Source organism: Neopelma chrysocephalum, unplaced genomic scaffold (genome assembly GCF_003984885.1).
Source record: "Neopelma chrysocephalum unplaced genomic scaffold, ASM398488v2 Primary Assembly neopelma1_69, whole genome shotgun sequence".
Classification (NCBI taxonomy): domain Eukaryota; kingdom Metazoa; phylum Chordata; class Aves; order Passeriformes; family Pipridae; genus Neopelma; species Neopelma chrysocephalum.
The window spans coordinates 6542707-6562892 of NW_020897729.1; the positions used below are offsets into that span (position 1 = coordinate 6542707).

Below are 20186 nucleotides of genomic sequence, written 5' to 3' on the forward strand. Positions count from 1 at the left end.
CACTCAGAACAATTACGGTGCCACCACTCATATTAAGAGAAAAAGATAGATGGCCTTTACTCAAAGGTGCTCTGATGTGCCCTTACAGAGTTAATTGGAGGACTGACACCTGAAAGAACTCTCAGTCTCACGGGACTCGTTTTTTCTTTACTCATACTGCACCAGCGTGAAAGACAGAAACATTTAAGAGACTGGTCCCCAGACGTGCATTGCTTTTCCTGATTTTTTCACACTGAGGTGGAGCAATCCTGCCCAAAACCTCACTGCAGCACCTTGAACGTAAAATATGTACTGTGCCAGCAGAGGAAGTTGTCTATTTTGCTCTTACCTCGCAGAATTATCAGTAGATACCAGGAAACAGTGTCAGATATGCTCATCAGTCACAAGTAATTACAGATCCCTATCATCATTGTTTTTCTACACAATCACCTTATCTCTGACAAGGCACAAAAAAAGCATTCACATAGTGGGGAGGATTCCTCCTAAGTTTGCTGTCAGAAAAGTAAGAAAATAACGTGTAAGAGCCCAAATAGATTTCTTGCTATCTATAAGCAAGAGTAAAAACGATTTTTTTAAATTTTCTTTAAATCAAAACTTAACTAGCTTCTAGCCATCTCTTTACACTTGCTTTTTAAATTTTTCAGGGAAATATCTAACATTACTTTCTTAAGGTACTTTTTGGTTATTTTTCATAACTATCTAAATAATTAAAACCACATTCCAGTCACAGTCCTGAGGAGTGAAGGCTTTGCCCAGAGATCCATCAGGAGTCACTAGAGTTTATGCCCAGTGCAGTGCTTCACTATAGAGGAGTCTAATTAAATTAACAAGATGAACTGAGTGACCATATGGAACCATCAGTGATGGAGAGATACTCTAACTTGGAAGCAAAATTATCACAAGAGATTCTAAAACAAGGAAAGAAGGTGCAAGTTACAAGAAGGCATCTGCTGAATAGTCAAAGTATTGGAAGAGGAGCTCTGTTTATAAGGGGAGGTGTCAAGAGTTAGTCCATACAAAGAAACAATAACAAGTTATCATAATTTTGAGGTACTTTGCAGAAAACCATCACAGAAACAGATTTTAATTTCTTTCCATTGAATACCAACTGCAATGGCCACATGCTGTTCTGTGTTTGTATTTATTGTGTATTTTTGTTTGTGCCACCAGAATATAAGCTCTTCCAGGCAGGGCCCAGCTGTTTGTTTGGCACAAACTCCCCTATTATACAATGTTGGGTACATTTAAATAGGGGCTATACATGCTATGTTAATCCTCTCCCCGAAGCGGGCTAATTAAATCAAAACCTGATGAAATGGTGTTACAATTTTCACATAAATCAACAGAATCAAGGATATCTCAGTTTAAACTCTCCAAGAGGCCAATGCATAAAAAATGAAATATCATTTTAAAAACTATAATTAGAGCAAAACTGTTCTCCAGGAGTAGTGACAGACTCAAGCCTTTGTGTGCATGTTGGGAAGCAGCAACTCAGCTCACGTTGCACCTTATGTTGCAACAGGACCTGTCGATACAATGCTGAGCACAGGGAGAGGAATCCTGCTTATGTTCACACTGCAAGTCTGTACTAGAGTTTGCTTTCACTATATATCCAAGTGAAGATTAATGGCTCAACACCTATTTCTGCTCCAGGACACGGTAGTTTTTCAGATCCACAGGGCAGCATTACCTGCAGCAGGGATAGTCCATCCCACTGCCCTGGGATTCTTTCCTTGCACCTGCTCCTAGTTACACCTGCAAGAGTTTGCACATTCTCGATTCTGTTGCTGTCAGGAGGCCTGTGCCTGCTGTAATTCAGACTTAAGTATCTAAAAAGCCTGAAGAACACCCAAGGGCTGTAGCCTCTTTGCTGTTTCCATGGTATTTTCTGCCCCATTGTATGGCTGCACTCACAGTAGAGCAGGTTCTGTTACACAGAAGTCCTCTATATGAGAGCATGCGTGAAACTTCCATTTGAATCTGTACCTAGTCTCATGTTTAAACCTAACCTTCTGTTAGCCTAAATAAAGTTGAAACCCAGTGTTTGAATGTGCTTTATTTCCTTTGTACTGGCATAAGAGACTACACAAGGCACAAGAAGGGCAGGCAGCAGTGAGCTGCATACCTGATTTCAAAGGTGACTAGTGTGAACCAGAGGATGTGTGTTGATACCCTGTCACACTATAGCTCTACAGGAAAAACATTTACCTGAGCTGGTATGAAATCCATACAGTAAAGTTTGTTCTGTAATTCAATAGCTGCAATTCCTCACTGTTTTCCAGACACATACCCAAACAAACTCTAATAAAGGGAGTCAAATAGTGCAAACACTAAAAGATAATTGCAAACCTAAGAGGGCACCAGAATTTCATCAAAATCTTATCTGCTTCTAGCAGTGCTGCCCATTTGTTGCATATAGTAAAAGCAAAGTCAAGCCAATAAAACACCCAAACCCAGATTAAAGTGGATAAATTGGGGGGGTTGTTTGTCCAGGGCTTAGGTTTTCTTTATAGCACAGCTTGTACCCTATTTACTTGTCCTAATGCAGACCACTCTAAAGAGTATGTTATTAAACCTTTTAATTTCAAACACACTTCTGTGATTGCAATTTAAATGAAAACACATGACTGAATCCCACTTGATCTCTTCACACTAGTTCTGGCAGCGCATGGGCTTTAATTCTAATCAGGATAAACAAATCCATAGCTGAGACTGGTAAAGAGAAAAACATGCCAATTTTATAGGAAAATCTTGCTGTTTTGTTAAGTTCTGGGCAAAGGGAGAAGTACTGAACAGTAAGTGTTGAAACTGGCCTGAATAAAATGAGAAAAAGAGTTGAAGTACAGGGAAGCAGAAGGGATCCAGAAAAGACCATGTGAGAGACAGCACTGCTTCAGTACCTCTTCTCAGACAGCAGAAGGATGGTTTATTTTCCTTAACTCTCATTTCAGCTGGTTTTGTCTTGGAGTATTAACAGTTTTACTCCCTGTGGCCAAAGCTTTTAAAACTAAGGGTGATTAAATTACCCTTTAAACAAAACATAATATGCAGACTGCTAATGTAGCAACTTGAATAAAAGACCTTTTCAAACCAACACAGGCCTGAAGATGCCATCATATAATAAATAGCTTTTCACTGGTCTGGTTCACTTTCGTACCAAGCACCAGTGCATGGAGCAAGACAACAATTTGGCTCTGAACAGTCAGGGGTTTTGTGAATTGTGATGGTATAGCTGGATACTTCCAAGAGTGAAAATGCTGTCAAAGCAGCATACAATTTAAAGTTCGTAAGGGAAAGAAAGTGGAGGGCTCATCAACAAAAATGTCATTTCTAAGAATAAAGACGGATTTTAATTTTTTTTTCTTAAACACGACTCATGACTCCAAGGGAAAAATTAGAGTCTTTACAGAACTAGTAGGAGAAAGCAGCAAGGGCAACAAATGTCAAGTTAAAACAGATGTATTTGCTGGTGGGTCATTTAAATTGTGCCTGAAGGATAATCCCAGCAAGATGGGTATTTCAACTTCCTGTAGCAGCATCCCTAGCTGGGATGAGAAAGTCTAATCACTTTATAAGAACAACAGTGTCATTAGAGGACAATTTGGGAAGAAGCAGCTATAGTTTTGGTGTGGTGGTGGTTGTTTGGGTTTTTTTTTTAATTTTTTAATAAAGATTTAGCAGGATAACTTCAGCAACCAGCTTGAAGCACGGATGTTTATGATTTTAGCAATTAACCTGACTTCATGGTATGCCAAAAGGCTAACTGTGCAACAGACTAAGAAATGTACTGTTCTTGCCCATAAAAATACATCCTATATTTATGTTTTAAGGATGGCAGAGTACAGCCCATTTTCTTTTGCACTTTAAATGTTTTAGAGCAATACACTCTTTACCTCCAGTCATCTTCATTCCTTTCCAAATAGTACCTAGAATTCAGATGACACATTAAGATTCATGCAGTTTGACCTTGCTTGCCTTTCATGGAGAGCTCCCGTGACTCTGTGACCAGCAAAGCTGGGGACACAGATAACATTTTGCATCACAACTTAGTTGGTTGTGGGGATATCACTAATGCCATGTTAAGTGTTGCAAACAGATAGTTATACTAATTAACTCACACTGAGTTTTTCTACTGACTTAAGCATCTCCCCCCATCTAACCAGCAGAACACAAAGTGCCACTGGCTTCCTCTTAGTGCTACGTTTGATTTTTTTCTATACTGTGAAGGAAAAGTTGCTGATGAAATGAATGCAGCACTGTTCGTTGATATTACACTGCTAACTGGAGACTCTCCCTCTAATTAAAAACTGCTGAGTGATCAGAGCACCCCAAACCTAGAACTGGAATGTCAAAAATCTGTCTTCATTTTAAGCTGCAAGCCACGTGCCAGTTTTCATACTGAAGGGTCCACTTGGAGCACTTGGAGCAATGCTGAGAGCCCCACTCAGCTAGGGAACGAAGTTCTTCGGTTATAAAGCTTAAAGAAAGTAGTGCATAACATTTATAAATTGGGAAAAGATAACAGAGGGTTTTCTGCCTCTTAACAGACAGTCTCATACCATTTGTTCTTAGGGATTCCTTAACATTTTTTCAGAAGTCAGAACTGTATTACGAATATACCCAGAAAAGTAAATGTTTTCTGTAGCATGCAGAGAACAGAATTCAGCACCAGAATATTTGATATTTACTGTTAAGGAAACTTCCCTCTCCAACCATCCAGGAGCCAGCCTGGCAGTCACTCTCACGCCACCTGAGCTGGGAGTGAAGCCCCTTCACAGCTGCACACCCCAAACTCAGTCAGACCAGGTTTCCTTACCAGCTCAACCCCAGGTTTCCCATAGCAGAGACATCCAGACATAAGACATCCAGATCCTTAAAATATTTAACCATGATGCAATAACTAAGTAACAAAATAACAGCTCGAGCTGGTGCCTCTGAGGAGGGACCCCAAACAAAGGAACCCTTGGTTGGGCTTTTATACCTTCAGTCTAAGCACGGGAAAGTCGGGGTGCTCAACTCCTGCCCTGTCTCTCAGCATCCAGTCCCCTGGCCAGCCCACAGGTCCCCAGGCCCTTTGTTTTGCCAAGGGTCAGCAGTTCACAGCCTTTTGGCTCCAGGTCCTGCCCCACAGAGCTCAACCTGCAGCTTTCAACCTGAGCCACCTGCACTAAATATGTTCTCCAACATCTGTGGTGCCCTGTTTTTAACTACTAGTAAAATACTCTTTAGCAGCCAGGAATATGATGCTTAAGGTGAAGATGGCATGGAGCCAAAGCCATTCTACAGACTACCTGACTGCTCAGAATGAGATATTCTGTGCTGAAAGCATCATCATTGTTCTCAGTGGTCTATCACTTCAAATAATCACACCAGCAGACCACCATTAACAGCCAGTAGCTTCTCCTTGGGCCTCCCCTCCTCTTTTTATTCATAGACTTGAAGGAGAAAGGGCCTTGGACAAACATTTTCATTTTGAAACACTTCCTACTCCAGAGTCATCTCCAGCATCAAAATGAACAACTGCAGCGTGAATTAAACCTTGTAAGATATGACTTTTGCCAAGTATCACCATCTGGATATTTAAATCTACAAATTCTCTGCTACAGGGGCAAGAGCAGCACTTACATATCTAGAAGTGGGAAGTCACCCACTCCTCAGATGCCTCTGTACTTATTGGTGCAGACAAGGTGCAAATTGCACCAAGATTCCAACTGAGGTAAATCAATATCAAAGAGCCTGTTTGTCTCACTGTAACTATCCATGAGGAGACTGATCACTTAGCTCTTGAGTACATGGTCTTAGCAATGACATGCACACACATCTGAAAAGGAAAGAAACAACTCTTTGTAGCCCATTGATTTTTGCCTCCTCACATTTCTCTACCTGAAGATAAAAGGTAGTCAAGAGGCAAACAGGTACAGTAACTGTTTTATAACTGCAGTATAACACAGTATGGCCACGTGTGAAGGGAGAAAGAGTTCAAGCCAGAAACATCTGCCCTTTTTCTATTAACACTTGCCTTTTTTTTTTTTTTTACAATTTACCTTACACACTTTGAATTCACTCTCCAAACACCATCACTCACTGCTGATACTGGACTGTATTGTTCCTCTACAGCAGTTGTGGTGAGCATTACAAAATGTGCCATATCTGGATAGGGAAAAATGGGGGTTTATTTGCCCTATTCCTAATCTTAATTGTTGAGAGCAAGTTATCTGACTTCCCTTTCAGCAGTCTAAAGACATTAGTATTTTGGAAATTCTCTCAAGTGTAGTTTGTGTAAACAGGTGTGATATTTAAGGAGTCAGGAAGTCAGCATGTTGCACTGTACCTACTACATTCCTGACATATATCTAATGTTAAGAACACCATCTTCACTGGAAAGTCAAGAGAAGAAATCCCCCAAGCTCCTGGGCTGTAATTTGCTTTGCCTTCTGCTATATTCATGTAGGTCAAAAGGAAGTTTATACAGGTGCACCAGGCTTTGACAAAAAGATTATATTATGATCCAAAAACCGCTGTCTGCCGTAGTGGCTCAGAGCTTTACCCAACCAGGTTTTGAAAAATCTCCACAGTTGGAGACTACACAACCTCCCTGGGCAAACAAAATGCTCAACAAGCCTAATGATGAGAGAGTTTTTCCCTGAAATCCAGTGTAAACCTCCGTAACTCCAGTTTATGTCCTTGGCCTCTCAGCTCTCTGCCATCACTGCTGTAAAGAGCCTGGCAGGGTAACCTGCTCAAAGGCACAGGAAGGCTGCTGACAGGTCCCCCATAGAGCTACAGTTTCCTTGTACTCAGTCAACACAGCATACCATGGGGACTGTGGTTTATTTTATGAGATGCAGCTCTATATGACCAAATTACAATTTCCAAGAGAAACTGCAGCAGTTTTATCTAGAAACCAAAGAGCTCACATTTCTGCCAGCAGCAAAATGAAAAAGAAAAAGAAATCTGGTTAAAAAAACCCAGCCTTCCCTGCCAAAATATATGTTTTTTAAAAAGCTAAAAAACACAGTAATGTAGTGCTAGAAGTAGAACACCCACCTCCTGGTTATCCCGGTATCTGAGCCATAAGACTGCTTTGTAAGAACAGCCACAGTCACAAATAGAACAGTAAATCCCTAGCAGCATTTATCCAAATACAGAAAAGCATATTCCATACAGAAGTTTAGCAACAAAAACAGAGAAAGTCTGATTTAGTAAATCCAGTTTGCCTTACTTGTTATTTAGCAAACACCTTCTACTAAAATCCTACAGTTTGTTGACAGCAATCTGAAATGTGTTGAAGTAGGATACACATACAGAATGTCTTATTTACTAAAGCAGAATTATTTTTGGAAAAGCTGAATGTAGAACAAGCTACATCTTGCTCTAATTTACAGCTGAGCATCCTGTTTACATGCTGATGTCCGTGTTTACTTTTTTGGTTACAGGAAGAAATGCTGAAAGACTTGAAATAATTTTGCCTCCTACTGCCTATCAAGTTATTCCACTCCTGTAGGAAACAATGGCTGGGGGGTCAAGTTAACTCATGCAGAGAAATGCAGAATGCAGAGCTGTTTCACCGCTCTAAGACAATGCCATTTTAACAGCTTTGCTACATGGATTTGCTTTGCCAGGCTTCTTTGCCCAATCTGTCTCTCTGAAATATGTAAGACTTCCTTCTGGCACTTTTGCTTAGAATGTTCTTCAAATTATTTTTCTTTCTCTCCAAACCTTATTCTTTCTTTCCCCCTGCTCCTCTTTTACAGTACTAACATTTTCGCATGATTTGCCCTCTACCTTCAAGCTATAGTCTTAACAAACAAGTCTGACCTATGGAGCTGTACACAACAGCAGTTTCCACATTATATTCTTGCATCTTTATTTTAATTTATATCTCGAAAAATAGAATGACTGGCCTTATAGAGGGTTAAGAGGAGGAAGCCAGGACAGTTTTCCATATGAATCTCTGTGCAAGTGCCAGCTGGATTTCACAGCCCCGTGCTCAGCAAAGCACAGTGGAACAAGAATGCTGTTAGTATTCTTAGAGTGCTCTGAAGAGGAACAGGAAAAGGCAAGAAAATAATCTTACTCTGTACCAGAAAGAAGTGCTGGAAAGTCAAAGAGGAGAATTCAAACTCCATCCTCCCCACAGCACACAATCAACATCACTCACAGTCACTCTCATGCATCACAGTGACACTGAAGGTAATAAGCTGTACACGAAGGAAGGGAAATACTGAAGAGGTGTTGTTGCAGCACATCCCCCTTTCCTCTTGCTCTCCACACCCTCCAAAGCTTCACCTTACTTCCAGGATACTGAAAATGCTGCTTACTGAAGCTCTGCCCAGGAGGGGACCCACCATGCACCCATTCCTGCCTCTTGGGATATATTTATTAATGACTTAGAGCAGTACACTCTTTGAATAACTAGATTTGATTTAGTCTCTCAATTTACAGTTTAATGGCTGATTTGCCCTACCTCAGAATCACTGCTAAGGAGCACCAGGGAGCCCTAAAGCACAGGCAATGTTGGGGTGATGTGGAATTGTGGATAGCTCCCTAATATTTTAAACAGGTCGTGCACAAAGCTCAGGGCCTCCAGGCTGTTCCTGTGCACACAGACAAGTTAATTCAAACACCATTGATTTTTATTAATTCTCTATCAAGAGCAATGAAAATTGAAAGAGGTCCAGAACAAAACCAAACAATAAAATTCCCAGTTCTCCCATTGTGAAGCTACGTAGGAGAAGCAGGACTGGAAACAGTCCTGTCCCTGTTCCTTCTACCTTCACCTGCCTTGCTCTTCAAATACACACATATTTGCCCCCACCATTCTTAGTATAGCCCAAATCATGACATGCAGAGGCACTACCAAGTGGTACAGTAATACACACAAGGAAAATCCTCCAAACTCCAAGGTTATATAGAAGGGAAAAAAAAGACTAGTTTCTTCACCTCAGGGGCAAAATTGTACTTCACATGTGTGATGGACTGAATAATGCTTCATCACAAGAGCCAATTTTCTTCCAACTCCCCTGCAGCTCTTAAAACATAGATCTTAGTTTTGCACCTGATTTGCTAAATGGCTTTCCTTTCTATCATGTCTTAAAATAATAAAAAGGAATGATAAATACATAGTTTCATGATTTACTGTGGCCATCAGAAGGTAGATATTTTAGGAAGATGGTTCTCAGTTAAGAAACATATACTGAAATAAAAATAATCAAAAAAACCCCAGACAAACATGTCACTCCCCCTCTTCCACAAGGAGAGAAGGGGTATTATTTCCTCATGGAAAACAAAAGCCAAAAGGAAAAGCTAAGCAGTTATTAATATGGAAATCACCTAAAAAAACCCCACTACTATGATGTATAGCAGCAAAAAACCCTAGGACAGTTCCATCTTACAGAGCTTAATTTTAGTGCTCACTGCAGTAAAAACACAAGCAGTGAAAAAAAGAACAAAAATATATATAATGGAGGCCTTGAATCAATAAAGTAATTAGGATCATAAGCATTGCAAGAAATCAGCAGTTTGGCATTTTCCTACTGTGTAGGACTCTATCAGAGAGATGTAGGACTTTATATTGAATTCTTTCTTTGGACTTGTCATATTGAGTTGCTGCATAAAGAGCATGGTGGGGAGCAGGTACAGCTCCTTGGCTATTAATTGCCCTGGTCTACCCCCACCTCAAGACACATCTATTCAGGATACTCCATTCAGGACTATCTGTAAAAGAACTATATAAGTGCTTCCTCTCGCCCCTTTTAAGATACTCAAACACCTACTTGCACTCTGGGGAAGGATCCTCTTCTTCAACTGAAGGGATTCTGGGTGTCTCCCTCTTTTCAGCCTTCCCTCCAAACCTGCTTTGTAGCTGTACATCAGGGCCCCAGAGCTGCAGCCTCTGCCATCTGCCCACCTCTTCCCTTCTCACTCCACATCTCTGCTTTTGCTCTCTCTTTCTGGAAGTTTCTTTCCAGCAGAGACTCCTGGGAGTGCTGGTGTGTCCCAGGTGCAGCCACTGATGCTCATGGGACTAAACCAAACCATTTCCCCTTTGACACTTATATACAGTTCATGAGCACCTTGCTGAGCTCCCAAATGCAAAACTCCTGGCTGCTGTTACCTGACAAGGGCCTGGATCACCTGGGCTCAGCCTGGTTTGGGGCTTCCCAATGGAAAACACCTGGCCAGGAGAGGATCCCCATCACTGAGACCAACCCAGGAGTTGAACACTCGAGGGGTGACTAAAGCATCAGCTGGGTGCCAGACCCTTAGCATGCTGCTGGATCTCAAGTCTGAAAAAAAAAGAACAGAACAGGGTTTAGGCACCTGTTTTACTAATTCTTGTCACCATTATCACTGCTCAACTTCCCCAAACACGTAGAATTGCCTCTTTTGAAGAAAAGGCTTGTGCTTGACAGTACAACAGTAGCTGTGCAATTACCCCAGTAACACCCAGTCCTCTGTGAAGCCATATCCAAAGTTCCTGATGCCACTTTCTCATTGCCTATGAAACGCAGGTTAAAGTTTGTGTGAGGAAATCTGAGAACCTGCACCTGAACAAGGCCATGAAGAAAAGAAATTGCCTCTAGTTAGGATCGTGAATAGGGAAGCTAAAAATCGACCGGGAGGTTTTAATTTCTTAGGTATGAACGTCATCACAGAAATTTTATTCATGGAATTCAGTGCCATGGGATAACAGTTGGCTTTAAAAATATTTGATAGCTAATGCAAAACTGACCACCCAGAGGGGAGATTATGAACTGATTTGGCGAAAGGTGCTTGATTTATTTGCCTTTGCTGTTTTTTGTTTATTATTGTGGAAATCCAGAAGCATCCAATTAAAACATGAAGTTGAGCCAAATATATAAGATGGGCCAAGGTCCCCTAGTGCTTTCAGCATGTCACAAAATGTATACCTTTTATAATAATGCAGCAAGAATAAATCAGGCTTTCAGGATCGAGAGGAGACAGCATTACTTGTTCTGGTGCTTTCTGCCCTTCAGAAGTGCATGTGCTCCAAAATATTGTCACTTTTGTTGCTTTCAATATGTCGACTTGGAAAGGAGATCACAGAAAAAAGATCAGGCCAAGACAAACATTTTACTGCCCTTTTTTCCCCCCTTATTATTATTGCTTTTGGGTTGCTATCAGTGTAAATTTTAGTTTCTCATACCAGCTGGATGAAGGTTTTTACTGGGCTCAGTGTCCTTACAAGGTTCAGACTTCGATGAGATCGCATTTTATTTTTAGCTGTTGCCCCACTACAGTGTCTTTTAATTGAAAATTTGTCATTATTTAGCTCTTCAGGAAATCACCACACCCCCAGCCACCTTCATAGACTCAAATCATAACATTTTATTCACTCATGTGCTCGGTGTGATGGGAAGAAAGACCTAAGACCAGGTGTGGCTGTGCAGAGCTGTGGTACACCACCAGGGCTGGGAGCGTGCTGGGACCAGCCCCCTGTCCCTGTGTCCCTGTGTCCCTGTGTCACAGCCTCCAAGCCCCAGCCAGGAAGCCCTGGGTGTACCCAGCACTCCTGCTTTCTCCAGGTTCCAAGTGAACCTCACCCATAGAGAAATAGTGATTTACTTTTTACTTAGTGCTGCCCTCAAAGAGCTCCTCAATTTCTAGTCCATTAACAAATCTTTCCTGGGATCTATTAACATGTCACTAACAGAATGCCTTTTTCTTCAAAGTTTAATACATCTTAACTCTCTCTTAATCACATTGCTCTACTCCACTTCATAGCCTGAGGCTTCAGGGAACCTTTGCCTTTTATTAGAGCCCATATACAATCATGTTGTCATTCCAAAATCCAGTGCTGCTTTGGGTTTCATAAATTCTTATGCCTTTGATTTACTTGACATGTGTGCAGCTCTCCAAGAAGGAGGATGTCCAGGCAGGGCAAGGAATGAAATGTTACAGGGCTGAGCTGTGCTTTGCAAGGAGGAGCTGTACCTGACAGGAGACACTGTCCCTCCTTCCTTGCAATGATGCTCAGCAACATTAAAAGTAATTCTGGCTCTGTCAAATTCTTGGTACCATCCAGGTGAATCCCTGGAGGTATTGAAAAGACGTGGAGATGTGGCAGTTGGAGGCATAGTTTAGTGGTGGGCTTGGCAGTGCTGGGGGAACAGCTGGACTTGATGGTCTTAAAGGTCTTGTCCAACCTGAATGATTCTGTGCTTCATGTTATGACAGTCAGTGACAGCTGGCAGATTTCCATGCTCACAGCTTTGCTGTGGGCGACTGTTCCTACCTTGGTGGTGCCCCATAAAGTGAGATCTCTCATGCCACAGCCTTGTGGGAGTCACAGTGTTTCTGGTTTGGCCCGTCTAGAAGCTCTGCCTGGTGGGGCAGGGAAGGGAGTACCTGTCTGCCACCCATTTGGGGGCATTTGCACCTCCAGGGGAGGAAGAAGAATACCAAAAATCCTTAGAAATGCACATTCAGATACATGGTTTAGCTGTTATTTGGGGTGACGTTTTGCATTTTATAACAGTGTTTGCGAGTGACGTAAGAAAGTTTCAGTGTGCTAAATCTGTGTGGTCTCCATTTGATAAATCCCTTATTTGTATCACTGAATTCATTACTGGAGATGTCAAAACTGAGATTATGAAATAGTATAAAAGTAGCTGCTGACAATGTTTTTTTCAATTCCTTTTCTACTAAGAAGCGTATTATAATGCGATTTAAGGTGCTATAGTACTAGGAGCATGAACAAGATATATTCACTAATTAAATGGAAACAAGGTCCAGCCTGCCACTTCTAAAATACAGCAGATCCTGTCATAGCCACGTGCCTGTTTCCCTGCTGTTAAAGATTTGTCATTTGCAGGTGCTCACGTTCTGTTTTAGCATTATGCCAAAGAATCTGAAAAATATCTATCTTCTAATAAGACAACATCTGACTTTATTTTTTTAGAGTAGCATCCACGTAGGCATTGTCTGGGTCTGCTTAGACTTTTTTTGTCTTTTCCTAGTTTCTTTACAATAGTTTCGTATTATTATTTTCCCCAAGTCAGAGTTGCTGCAAATGTGCTCTGTGTGGTGGGAGTGTTCAAAGGCATCGGGAATGTGCAGCTTATACAGAATGCAGCTGCCTGCCAGTGAAGTGGTATTGGACACAGAAAATACAGTGGATTGATTCTTTGGCATCTATATCAGCTTCCTGTTAATTTCTGAGGATAATTTAAGTCCTAACTTTTACCTGGTTGGATCCTGACAGGTTACTGGTTTTGTCTATATGAATTGCCATAGCAACTGTGGTGCTGGAGCAGACAGTCATGAGCTTTAACAGCCTGGGGGTGAGCAGCAGAGCACTCAATTTAGAGACCTTTGTCTCTCAAATCTGGGATTTTTTACCAGCTTGATTGGGTGGTATTTCTGTACGTCAGCATGAGTCACTTTGTGATCCGTGGGCTACGGTATCCTGAATTCCATGTGGCAGGGAGGGGAGAGATGTGAGTTTTTGTTTGTTTATTTAGGAAGTATTATATTCTTTGAATAAACACCATTCTAGAATGAAACCCAAAGCATAGATTGGCTCAAATGTATATTTGGATGAAAGGGCTGTGTTCTTATGCCTTATTGCAAGACCATGAAGCCAAGATGAGACACTGAGCATTACAACATCACATTTGTTTATGCTAAAGCTGAATTTGGCCTGTTGTGCTGTACCTCAGGTGCCCCAGTGCCTCAGCCTTAGCAGTAAGACCAAACAGCTCTGGAATCTTTCACACCAGCTGCAGAGGCACCGTGTTCCCATCGTTGTTCTCACTTCTTTGTTTATTGTTTCCATGGCCTTGCACCTGCAAACCCCAATAATGTTACAAGCCATTACCACCAGTATGAAAATCAGCCCTTTTCCCCAACCTTTTCATACCTCACAAAGCAGTGTTAGTATACTCAACACTATTAGTATTTTAAATACTGAAATATTATCCAATAATACATGTGTGCAGAAGGTTAACGATCAATGTGCAACAATTTCTCTAATTACCCTACTCAGCTGTGATCATGCCACAAAGAGGAACATCCAAAAGGGAGTTTGAGTTGATCCCATGGAAAAAAATCAAACATACAATAAATAGTTCTATGGCTGCATCCCATGTGTTGTATCAGGACTTTGGGATTTAACCAAGACTGGCTCTACAACTGACAAACTGCTGCATCCATCTCTGTGAGTACCAGAAATAGAGACCTGCCCACTCACCTTTTGATGGGTATGGCTTTGGGTGACAGTTTCTATGAAATTAAATATTATTGAAAATACTGCTTCACCCTTCACCTGCTTAATTTTTAGCACTGAGATGTATTTTAACAAGGGAGGACATTGCCATGTTCTTCAGATGAATGAGGGCTACCTATCTTCTGCCTAGAACAGGAAACATCATGCATAGCTGAAATTACTCCAAAAAAGCAACTTTATATGAATCTGGAATGTCCAGAGGTGCACTGAGCTCTTCAGTCACACACATTTCCTTGATGGGCATTGCTTGCATGTAGAGGGATGAGTGAAGGCCAGCGAAGTCATTTAACTTCTGCCTTTTGGGAATTCCCATCCTGCACTTCTCCTTACTTAAAAAGCTTCAAAAGCAGCTATTCTCACAACCTGAGTGTTAACAGAGTAGGCTGCCATGATACAGCAAGGGGGGCTACCCCTTCCTGGCCAGGTGGCTCTGTCAGAAACAGATCTTGGTCTCCTGTGCAAGCACGGAGAGGGAGAAGAAAAAGGAGGAAAAGTGTAAGATAATTTTAGTTTTACAGTCTCCTTTTTCAGCTTGCAAACTGGAGATTAGAGCAGACAAGCTTTATGACAGTGTGGAGAAATCAATACATTTTTATTGATTCTTGCAGCTGCAGAACTCTCACCCAGCACAAGTACAGGGGTCAGAGTATGAGTACATGACTGTCCTGCTCCACTACCTGTGTGCTCCTCAGAAATCCTGCTGTTTGATTCACCCGGGATGAAGCTCTGTTACATGACAGCAACAACAGCAGCTGACCCAGGATCCCTCCCAGCAGGGACAGGTAGATGCTGCAAATTACCCACTGCACAGGTCAGAAACTACAACAAAGCCAGTGGCAGCTGCAGCTGAAGGCACAGCTTCACATAAGGAAAATACTTTCTTTACAGAAGAGTATTTTCAAACAGTTACACAAAGTCTACTGAAACAATGCATGGTATTCCAAAAGAAAGAGGTCCACAAAATTACATATGAAGAATGGCACAGAAATAGAAACATCAAAACAAAACAACTCGGAAAACTACCTAAAAAGTTGCATAGTCAAAACAGAATGAAATTAAGAACTTGGAAAAAGCATATAGTTTTGAAACAAAAGCAGTTGTAAACAATTAAATTAATGAAAAATTGAGTGTGTAAAATATTTGAAGCAAACTTGTAAGGTTTACATTTAGTTTAAATTTTTGTAAATCCTCCAAAATCAGTAGTGAGAGTCTGTCAAAGTTGTTTTGATTTTGCAGAAACATTAATTTCCTTAATTGGCATTTTCAGTTTCTGTTAGAAAATTTCTGACCTGCTCAACCCTACTGAAAAGGTGTTCATTAGCAAAATGTGAGGTTCTGTCACCATTTTCAGTTGCTGCAAAGCTGTCAAAATGGTGTAAAACTTACTGGAAGGTCCTTTTACTGTTATGGCCCACCTTTTCAGGTGACATTTCGTAGCTGATTTGATTGTGCCACGATGGACCTGACCTTTGTGTTGTGTCTTTCCTTCCCTGTTTCTTCAGCAGAGTCCATTATCTCTTGTTCCAAATTCCTTCTCTTCTCTTTGACTTTGTGTTACTTTCCACTTCATTCCCAGGCTGCACTGCCTAACACCCTACACCTGCTTTTGATGTCACCAAATAGGGACAATGACTATAAAGTTATTCCCCTTTACAAGTCAAACCTGGAAGGTCTCTCTGTTGTTGTTCATTCTATTTCCATTGCCGGTGTAAGTGTCCTTGTTGTTTTTCCCACTAGTGAGGAAAGGGCAAATGTCATATTCACTGAAGCAAAGACTTTGCTTTGAAGCGGTATTGATTTTTCCTTTTCCCTTCTGAAGCTTTGCCAGGCTCCATAAAAGCGTGTCTCTTGTTCAGAAACTCTTTGGACTGAGAGAACAGGGGCAGCAGAGCCAGCGGGGCGCAGTGGGAAGTTAGGGCATCTGGTGGGGAATGACAATCGTGACAGCAGCAAGAGAAAGAAAGAGGTCATTTTATTTTTAACTGTGCTATGAGAACTTAACTAGTTAAGCTAGAGGCTTAACCACAAAGGTGACAGCAGCAGGACTTTCTGGCACAATGCTGTAAGGATATGAGCCTTACACTGCACTGTATTGGAGCAACAGCATCATATGGACTTGCACAGAACTCCTGAATGAAGGTCCAGTGCTATGACAGGACTCATATTTAAGGGATCTCAAATACTGTGTTTAGAGGTAGCTTATGCAATGCAGAACTATCCAATAGCATTTATTCAACTCACAGGTACTGCAAAGAACCAAAATTACTCTCTCCTTCCCCAAAATGTCTCTGTCTTTCATAGACTCCTTGAAGTCTATGACCACATACACTTATTTCTCATCTGTGCCCTGGAGAGTCTCTTATTGTGAAGAAGAAGATGGGCTCTGGCTTTAAGCCTTATATGAAAGTGGAGACTCCCAGCACCTTCAACGTTATTCCAACACATTTTGTTCATGCTGACTCAAAGGAAAGAACGTCACTTATTGGAACATCAATGCCACTTTTTGCCATGCTTCTGTATTTTCGTAGCCGTCAGGCTGGAAGAGCTGGTCTTCCAAAGCTCATTAGATAAACAGCTGCTGCTGGAGCTGCATGTAAAATTACAGCAGCTGCCTTTTGCAGAGTAGGTCAGGTAATAAATATAGTAGTTTCCTACAGTTCTTGTGGGTTTTTTTGTTTGTTTTGTTTTTGTTTTTGTTTTTTTTTAAATAAGATTAGTACCTACTACCAGGAATTAAATAACAACAATAAGAATTATTCCTAGTGCTTGTGAGTGTGGTCTCACACTCCCAGTCAGAAAGTTCTTTAAAACCTAAAAATCCTAAAATAGCTTTCAAATTCTCAGCTATTTTTAGAATTGTGCATATGCGCCAGCTGGAAATGGACTTTTTTTTTTTTTAAACACCTGTGAAAAAAACTGTTATCAACAGCAATGAGAGGGTTTTCTTGATTAAAGGATGTTTTCTGCTATTCATTTGTAAGGGAAGTGAATCATTAAGCGGTGTCTGAAAACTTTCTTCATACTGAATGAAAGGCAAATGTTTTGTGGTCATTAGGGGTTACACGAATAGCTTGGACTCCCACCACCATCAATCTGTGCTGCTGCTCAGCTCTGCTCCAGCTGCTGATGACACTTGTCAATGCACTGCCACCTCCCCCAGCACAGCCATCACTACAAGAGCTGCTTTTCCTTCCCCTTCCAACCAGCTGTACCTGTCAGTGCAATTTTGCAGTCTCTTTCTCCAAGGATAGGAGGCATCTTAAAGCTGTGCCACCCTGCACAGGGGAAGAAAAGCATAACTGATACTGCTTGCCCTGTCAGGACCCAAGCACAGCAAGTAATGAATACACAGAAGCTCTTTTGGTGTCCTGGGTCAGCTTTGACTTTACACAGTTTCCTGCGATACGTTCCGGGGCACATCACACTGTTGACTCCTGCTCCAGTGGTACCCGTCCAGTACTCAGGGTACATTTGTTTTCATTATTCCTGCCCCCTCCTGCTGGTTTTTCTGACAAGCTGGGGATCTGAGAGCTGCTTTCCCAGACCTTTAAGTAACAACCCATCATCAGCTGTGCTGTGTATGGAAGGTAGCAGCTTGAATTTGTTTTCACAAAAGGCACATCACAAGACCTGCCTAATCAGCAGTTACCTAAGTTTGCTCACGCCAGACAGAGTCAATTTGCAGACCCTGCCTGCTGTTGACCCTGCTGTCTGCTCTGGATGATTCCAGCCTGCCTCCACTTTCTAAAATTAAATGTTAGTATTTTTAATTGCTGGTTTTAACTCTTGTCTAATGGGGCACAACAAGTGAGCAGGACTCTGTTTAAAGGAGCCAGAGTGGCGTTGCTGGTAGTAACAAAATGGGTCTGTGCCTTTCTGTTCCTCATCTTCCACAGATCACTGAATGGAGATGAAAAAGGTCCAGTACCACAGAGGCACCTTCACAGTGCAGACTCCAGCACTTGGAACATGATGCCTCACTGCCAGTTTAACTCAGAGCAGCTCTGAGGCTGCTACTTGCTCATGTTGCAGCTGAATGAGCTTGGAGATGTTGAAGGATATATCTTGTGGGTAGGTGTCTTGGGCTCACATGGGGTAAATGCTCAGTGGAGATTACAGATCAGGATGGTTCGTTACTAATCTTTCCTTTTTGGTGTTGAAGACATATGAAATAAAACAAGCTCATTCAGAATAACAGCTGCAATATAATTTTGAAATAATTTTGCAAAATATAGGCTATTTTCCTATATATTATGAAAAAGTATTACTAAATGTGACCAAAGAAAATAGGAAAATTGATTTGTATTTCTTTTAAACCGAGATATAAATGACCAGTAAAATTATTATTATAACACTTCTTTCTCTTTGATTTTTAATGAGACTTTTCTTTCTTCTATGCAAGTATCTATTGTTGATCCCATCTTAAAAGCAGTTTCACATCATGGGAAGAATGCAGCCTATCCTATGTAGGTGGATATATGGGGTGTCAAAGGTTTGCAGTCTGCAAATTCCAAGTTTATCAGTTTTTGCTACCCACGACCAGGCTCTGACTATAGCAGCACAGACCCAGGATGAACATTCATGAAAAAATAAGCTCAGCACCTACCTGAGGGTTTATGGACAGATCACAGAAATTATGAGGCTGAAGAAGTAGCTGCAGATGTACTCTAGTTTGGAAACAAACAGCTGAATACTCTGGCCACTGTCACCTAGTGTGCAGCAAAATTGCAACAGGTCTGCTGTGAGGTAATATCTGTGAGTTAAGGTCATCAGCAAGCCAACAGTTCAGATTAAAATTTTAAACTCAGAAAATGTTTGCTTGTTTTTATTTAAGATTTTTTCCAAGATTTAATTTGCTGTTTAGCACAGCAGACCATGGACCTAGATCCAATATCATCATGATAGTGATAAAAACCTGAAATAAGCTCTTTGGTTGCTCCCTTCTGCTGCATTTCAGTCTGATGCCTGTAAATTCCATGTGGAAGGCTGGGACCACTTATCCTGACCAGCCTGCACAATGAGATGCTTTCCAGTGCCAGTGCTGCCTTTTGACAACCTATCTGGATTTTCCAGTGAGACTCTGGCAATGCCAAGACAGACTGAGGAGCATTAGAAACTGCAGTGTTTGTGGTCTAAAGCTGAAAGATTGTTTTACACCATCATGATGCTTGTACAGTGCTGTTGTATTCCAATGACCAACTTGGACTGTAAATGTGCTATAGCCTCCTGATACCCTGGGTTGTGTGTCACTAACGTCAGCCAGGCAAAGAGATTTTTAAACTCAAAAGTTGAACAAGAATAATCAAGATTTCTTGTTTCACCTACCTGTAAGAATGAACATAGAAAAGAGGGTAGATGTTAATGCAAATGTAATTGCAGAAATTAACTGTCTGAATGCCAGCAGAGAAATTCCTCTTGACAAGGATGAAAGACAAGACATCTCCCATTTTCCAGAAGTGCTCCTCATTAACTTTGTGAAAGTCAAATAAAGCTAGTATGCAGGTAAGCATTCTGCACTAGGTCTTTATCTCTCCTCCTCAGAAAATGCCACATATAATGCAGAACTGAAGGTGGGGACACATAGGTAATGGTCACAATATCAGAAAAGGTTATTTTCTGCTGATCAGATGTGAACCATATGTAATCACACCTTAGTCCAAACACCTCTACTGTAAACCAAAATCTGCTGTGCCCGGTATCTAGCTTAACTAGATGGCAACTTCATATAAATTAGAATTCCTTGAAGATCTTGGAGTCAATGAGTCCAGTGAATGCTCACAGCTGTTCTCTGCAATTCACAATTTTCTAGCTCTGACCTCTAATCTGAGAAAGCAGTTTTACAGAAGCCTTATAGATCAACAGGCTGGACATGCACTTGGTGGTGATTGCACCACAGGTGGTCCCCATTAGCTGATGCTTTTCCTGTTGATTTCTC

The 20186-nt window shown here is 41.3% G+C and overlaps 1 protein-coding gene across 3 annotated transcripts in view; it reads right to left on the minus strand.

Moving 5' to 3' along the window:
- NAALADL2 (N-acetylated alpha-linked acidic dipeptidase like 2) overlaps positions 1 to 18935 on the minus strand; it is a 457652-nt gene extending 438717 nt beyond the window's left edge. For 2 of the 3 annotated variants that reach the window (XM_027685645.1, XM_027685646.1), the window contains exons 1-2: positions 18854 to 18935; positions 14216 to 14373 (exon numbers count right to left, since the gene is read on the minus strand). The gene's annotated coding sequence lies outside the window, so the exon portion shown is untranslated. Of the gene's footprint in view, positions 1 to 14215; positions 14378 to 15666; positions 15929 to 18853 lie in introns of those variants that run through there. The other variant, XM_027685647.1, reaches the window with a different exon arrangement.
- Between the last annotated feature and the right edge of the window lie 1251 nt (positions 18936 to 20186).